Source organism: Notothenia coriiceps, unplaced genomic scaffold, assembly GCF_000735185.1.
Source record: "Notothenia coriiceps isolate Sejong01 unplaced genomic scaffold, NC01 NC01_scaffold00023686, whole genome shotgun sequence".
NCBI classification, from domain to species: domain Eukaryota; kingdom Metazoa; phylum Chordata; class Actinopteri; order Perciformes; family Nototheniidae; genus Notothenia; species Notothenia coriiceps.
This window is the reverse complement of record NW_011356387.1, coordinates 13258-20586: the sequence shown is the minus strand read 5'-3', so window position 1 is coordinate 20586 and position 7329 is coordinate 13258. Positions and strand designations below refer to the sequence as shown.

Below are 7329 nucleotides of genomic sequence, written 5' to 3'. Positions count from 1 at the left end.
GTCTTATGTAATGGAAGTTAACATAACAACATGACACACCCACAGTGTGTGTGTGTGTGTGTGTGTGTGTGTGTGTACACTTGTGTACGTGTGTTTGCAAACAAGCGCTGTAAAGATGTCACGTTGGACCTTTTTGTGGAGAAAAGGAAACCTAACATTGCAGTTTCCTTTTCTCCACAAATGAAACCGAACAATGCATCCTTTCTCTTACAAATTATTCATGGCTGTGACGATTTTAAACTGTCAATATTTATCCAGAGCAGGATTAAATATTTGTTTTGGACTAAAGGCTTTGCATTGACATTTTACAACAGTCACAACAAGATTAGATTGCAAAATGGAGCTAATGTTTAACTGTTTTGTAAAGATTAATCTGTGTGATGCGAGAAGAGCCCATCACAATTTTTTTGTCCGACAACTTTTTGACAGGGTATTTATGGATATAATTATTAAATATAATGCATTCATTTGAAACTCATCAAAATACTTTCCTATTCCTTTTTTTAAATTTGCAAATTGATTAACCATTAAACAAGAGGAAAGAAAAAGGCCATATCTAAGCACTGAACAATTGTTTTAATAGTTTGAAAAGAGATTGTATTACTCATTTTGGATATCATGCTCTGTATGGGGCTGAAATCTCAACGTCATAATATGTCATACAAAAATAAACAAATTAACCTCTCGAACATCTTTGAAAGAAAGACAACTTCACATGATATATTGGTTAGCAAATATATTTTAATATATAATATTTATATTAATTTTAGCACTATGACAAAATGGCATAATTTCAGTTGAGTTTAAATCAGGACAAAAAGCCACACCTTTATATCTGTTTGAATAATACATCATATCACACACACACACACACACACACACACACACACACACACACACACACACACACACACACACACACACACACACACACACACACAGCGCAACTCAAGTATTAAATGCAGCAACAACTTTAAATCAAAGATAATGTCTTTCTCTAGCTTGTTTCTAACGCTATCAATCTCCACTAACACAACCAAACTGTCAAAAGTAAAGTTTTGAGCTGAAAACAAGAGACAATTTAAAAACCTGAAGGTACAATCTCTTCTAATTGAAAGTCCTTTTTTTTTTTTAAATTACAGATAAATCCCTCCTAAAAGGTATTGAGATAATATGAAACAACAAACTATTAGACTTTTTAATCCTGTATGATGTTTCTGTCCCTTGCACTACAACCCCTCCCATTCTGAGTCACATTTATAGATGCCTATAAACTTGAACAACACCACAGTAAAGGTATAATTAATTAAACCTCCAGTAACAAAGTTCAGATTACATCTAAAAATAGCCTCCATAGTCCACGTATGCACACACCTCAGAACATCCCAGCCACAAGCGTTAATGTGAGTCAGAAATTAAGATTGTTCATTACAAACATTATGAGACATTGTTTAAACTCAAGCATGTCATGATCTCAAGTCCATGCATCCCAGCAGCTTGCAACTAAATAAAGTTGGCACTTTTACCACAATGTGAACACTTGCTTTTTTTTGTGAATGAAATGTAAACTTTATTCGTTGAGATGTGCAGCTCTAGAGAAATGAAAGTAGGTGTTTTAAAGAGCGTGTGCACTATGTGAGACATAATGTGTGTCACACGCTTCCCGTGAAGGTTATAAAGGAAATCATAAAAAACATTGCTGCACAACTTTATACGATATTCATCATTCCTAACATTGACACACCTTATGATCATTATCACCAGTTGACTGTACAGCAGCCTTGTGCACCACCTGCCACATTCAAAACAAAACTTACTAGAGGCAGAGATAAACTCAGATGTTTATCAAAGTACAAGCATTTATTTTTCTCTGCTTTCACCTCAATCCGCTACAACCCAAACTACTCTCACTCATGTAGTTGCTTCTTCACTTTATAACGTCATACATGCGTCCATTAAACATTCAACGACACCCACTTGAATAAAAATAGCAAATGAAACTATGGAGCCTCATGTGTTCAATGTTGAACAGAAACAGAGTACATTATGAAACATTCTATAACACATAGTATAAAATATATAAAGAAATATACTTTTTTTATTCTAAAAGGCTCAACTTCATTAGGCCATTAATAGATGTTACTTAACCATTCTTACATTTGAACAAATGTTAATTTGATTTAAATATATTTTCTCCCCTAGTTTTAAGCTAGCAAGCTCAACAAATGCTACCAACTTTAACTAGTTAGCTTGTGTTAGCATTAGCAAAAACAACACCCTACTAATTACAATTCAACCAACTAATAACAGAGACAATGACTAACCTTTTATTTGTTTAGCTCAACAAGCATAGACATGCTAACTAACTTCTAACTAGCTAGGATAGTTTGTTAGTAATATTAGCTTGTAGCTAAAGCGACCACAGACTGTGTTTATGCTCATCTAGTTAGCAGCATGTGTGCAGTCTTCTTTGAAAAAACCCAACATACGTATATAACTAAAAGGCTAGTTTCTGTCTCTGCTGTTTTTTTGTTTTTTTTACAGCTTGTTAATGTTTAGTTGAATCAGAATTACTTTGACGTTATCTTTGCAAGATCAGGAGTAAACTGGCTAAATTTGATAGCAGTGGTTGAGCTTGTTTGCACAGAAGTTGTTAAATTGATAATTTAACATATTGTATCTATCCATTTGACAATTCATGTTATAATTAGGGCTCCATACTAACTCAAGTGACTGCTTATTTATCAGATAGGGGTTGCTACTCTGTTTTTTTTTGTATACCCACTGGGTAATTTTTGTGCAAGTACAATGAGTTAATACTTTCAAGAAATCTGGTAATTTATAGCACACTCTACTAAGTCAGCAGTCATCATGTCTTAAACTTTCTATACGCACCTTGTCGACATTTAAGGACAGTAACCTACTTATATTTCCCGCTCTTGGTGCAATGTGCAAGTGACAACAGATCTTGTATGAACAAAATGGCCAATTATGACTTTGTGACTGCTTTTATATTTTGTCATGATTTGGAAACTCTCTGAATAAAATCATTTTACAAGCAGTGACCACAACACATCTGATCAAATACAACACAGTAAAACATAATATGTTACATAGCACAAAATACAATTAAATGAATGTCAATTTCTTTTTTTAAATCATCACCCAAAGCCGAAACAGCAAAACATGAATGAGCAGAATAACATGAATTATAAAAGTGTTGATGCATGGTCTGCTTAACGTTAGATAAGCAACAGGTTTTTCTCCCCTTGATTTGTTTCCAGTTATTTAAACTAAATCAGTATACGTAAAACAACAATATATAGGCATTAAATAAATTAATCAAGTTCAAAACAAACACAGTGATATATTCAAAATGCATATATTTACAACCAAATAAAATGAAAAAACTAAACCTCGTCTTTTAGGGTGAATGATGTTGGAATTAATTTTAATTGACGGTTAGCTGAATACCTTCAAAGCAATATTTACCTCTTGATTTCCTACATAAATGTATTGGCTATTATCAGGTATTCACCATTAATACATTTCTTTTAGTATGTTTATACTTTTGCAGCATTTACTAAGTTGATATGTACTTGGTACTTGAAAATCCAAATTTGACATAATCTGTGACTGACATGTTTATAGTATGTGCCGATTGGCTACCAAAGAAAATTGTGAGCATTGCCAAACACTTAATGAAGTCACAGGGGCTGTGCCATAGTGACATTAATACTGGTTGACGTTTGAGGAGTAGGAAACAGGAAGTGGATGTTGAACATAAAAAAATGGGGGAGGGTGCGGCACAGCCATGTTTCTATGCTCAATACACTTTGGTTTTATTAATCCAGTGACTACACCTCTCACCAGAAGCCTCTAGAGAGCATCACACAGTTTTTTTTTCTTTTCTGATGTGTACAGATATTGCATGGACACACCACTGACAAACTACCACTAAATTATTAACATGAATCCGTTGCCTACTGAGATTCTGAGAGAGAGAGAACAAAACAAGTCAAAGTCACTTGGTCACATACATCGAAATTCACAAGTTGCTGTTTCAAAAAGCACTTCAAATAAAAAGAAGAAGAATAAAGTAAAAGAAAATCGCCCAAATCCAACCCTGCTAAGATTTTGTACACTACTGGAAACACGTGCTAAGATCTGGAAAGAAAAACCTGCCTTGTGGTTTGTAAAGTCACCAAAGCGGAGTGGCAATTTAACATTTGCTGCCAATAATCACATCCATTAAATCTGGAAAAGACCATTACCCACAGGTCATAGCAGTAAGTACAACTGCCTCCCTTTTCCCGAAAAACTGTCTCCGTGAAATGCAACGATCACACTTTGTGTTCACTGGGATCGAGCTAAAAGGGAAGGAGCTACCGCTTCACTTCGGGTCAGGTCGAGCGTGGGCTAGTCCGGACGCTGAAGGGAAAAATCCACCCAGAAATACTCAAAACACGGTCATAAATGTGTGTAAATCAGTGCATATACCGGGGTATAATTAAGTGTTGACTACAAGTTGTAGTTGGTTTCAAATGGTGGCGCTTGGCCAATTAATTTCTCCCTCTCTGTGCAAAACTACAAAAACACAGTTTGAAGAAGCTTGTTCTCTTTGATTCTTAAAGGATAAGTAATAAAGAAAAATATACTTGAAATAAAACTAAAGTATTACTAAACTCAGATGTGGCTTTACCGATAATTAGGACTAAAAGTAAGCCAATGAAGTTTAAGTTCTAGATTAATGCTAACGTTTTTAGGCTAATTTGCCAAAAGACATAGGTACATCTTGGGGTCATAAACTCAAGTACTGGACAACAAAAAAACCCTGTTGGCTCTAGATGAAAAGTCAGAAGATCACCAAAGGCATCAGGATTTATCCTAAGGCGGACCATGAATGCTTGTACCAAATTTCATGGCAGTCCATCAAATATTTGTTTTACATCTCATCACTAAATTGGCGGACCAACACTGCATTATGGGCCCGGTTCAATCGAACGTACAGCATACAGAGTTTGAGTATCTCAGTGTGGACCGTCCCTTTAACAGTAGAATAAAAGGCTTAATCTGGCCTAGATTAACTGTAAACTATTAAACCTGCAGCTGCAAGCATTAGAGGACTTTTGAATGTTACTGTGTGACTTTGCTTGCAAAAGGGTCAAGTTGTACAGTATGGTTGGTCTAACAAGAGTTTCCCCCCCAGTTTTTAACACTTTCCTGAACTGCAAACTTTCCGTCATGCAGTTTCAATAACTTCTTATCTGGATTACGTGATTTGTTGAGAGGATACATTACAGTGCAGATTTTTCCCTACAGACGAAAATGCATAGGATAGAAATCAGTCCAACACTACAGTATACGGCGAGCAATACAAAAGAAGAAGAAAATAACGGATCACGTGAACTGTGATCGAAATAAAAGTCTTGGTCATTGGCACTGGGGTTGGAGTGGAGCGGTGAGGAGAAGGAAGGAGGGCCGGGAGAAATTACTAGTCAAACACTGATAGATTAAACGTTATCTGTTTTGTTTTTTTAATCCTACAGCTTTGATAGCAATAAAAACGGGGGCAGAAATAAACCCAAAGTCATTCTCGACACTCTGAAGTCCTTAGCTAATTTCAGAATAAAAGTGCCCTCTTTAAAAGTCAGAGCTGATTTTTGAATAACTTGACGTGTGTGCCCGCCATCCTTACACACACACACAATCTCTCACACACACACAATCTCTCACAGTTGTGTAACATTTCGGGGTGAACACAAAGTCCGCTAAGGCTTCAACGCGGGGAGAAAAAGAGACACAGTGTTCGAGAGAGCAGTTTTTATAGTGACGTTTCAACAGTCTTGCTAGCTATTGTGATGGTGCGTGGCGGGTTATGAGTCGTCACAATCTGCTTTATGTACAGTTTATCACATGCCATGTTTGCTTTCTGTCATTTCCTCCCTTTGTTCACCTTGATCCGCCCCTTGTTTTGTTTTTTTACTTCTAGAGACCTTACTTCTCCTACAATGAAATCTGTGCAACGAATACAATGGCAACAAAGGGGGGAAATCAAATGTGCCACGCAACACAACGTTTACACACAGCAAATATAATATGATCTCTCAAAATATACTTTTGTATTCTCTAAAGTAGAAGTGCTTGCTAAGTGTTTTTCATCTCAATTTGTCAAGGAGACACGCTAAGTAGTTTCAGATTAGACAAAATGAAGGTGAGTGAAACTGACAGTGGACATTTGAGTGTCTTCTATGAAACACACACTGCAGGGTCAATATATTGTTTCTGATATATTTCCTCTGATATATTATTTGTATATATACAGCTCATACAACAAACCTTCATGCTAACTGTTTCCCCTTTGATGAAAAGAGAGTTTATGTGTTGAAATAATTGCTTTAACTTTCTCTATATTTTTCTAAATAACTCTTGCTCTGATTATAAGCTAAAGGCAAATATTGGCTTTTCTATGCAAATCAACTTTAAATATCTTCTAAAATATAAGAATTGTTTCCGCTTTTGAAACACGATATAATAATCTATGTAAGAGTAAAGGGAGTGCATACAGAACTGTCATTTAACTTTTATATTATGATCACAGTGAACGCATGTCAATGTGGCCAAAGGAGGTCAAAATATGTAATTGTTTTTATTGTAATGAACTATAATGGGCTTTAAAGGAATAGCTCCACATTTGGGAAACCTTTGATTTGCCCTTATGGCAAGTTAGATGAAAGCTCCATACCAATCATGTGTGAATGTGGAATTTACATTATTACTCAAGTCTAAAAAAAAAGAGAATAATAGTCTTTTCGAAAATATTGAATTAACCCTTTCACATTAAAAACACCCATGAAATATCAACGCAGCATAGATGTGAGATTAAGGTGTTGTTTTTTCTATTAAGTATTAACTGAAGCTGCAGTTTTATTTCTAAAATCCTTTTTATTTTGTACATTTACGTGTTTTAGTTTCTCCAGAAAGTACTTTTATATCCGTCATTTGTACCATTTTCTCCATTCTGCATATTTAAAATTGAATTAAAAGAGCTCTGCTGGATTATGTTAGTCGTAGTTACGTATCGCTGTATACAAAATAAGAACAAATCTTATTTATTTTTATGGTGAGCCTCTTTGAAGGCAGGGTTTGTAGATTTTGGGTGGATGTCTTAACTATAACGACCTGGAGACACAAACAACACACACACACACATTATAGATTGAACAGTGTGTACAGATACACTCATTCTGAACTGACCCACTCAGTGTTTGAATAGAGGCTCGACTTTGTCACTCTCCACACACACACACACACACACACACACACACA

The 7329-nt window shown here is 35.5% G+C and overlaps 1 long non-coding RNA gene across 1 annotated transcript; it reads left to right on the top strand.

Annotated features, from left to right (window-relative positions):
- The first annotated feature begins 1282 nt into the window (after positions 1–1282).
- On the top strand, positions 1283–6796 carry LOC104954729 (uncharacterized). The gene is made up of 2 exons (XR_799368.1): positions 1283–6077; positions 6136–6796. It is a non-coding gene; the product is annotated as an uncharacterized lncRNA (long non-coding RNA).
- Positions 6797–7329: the final 533 nt, after the last annotated feature.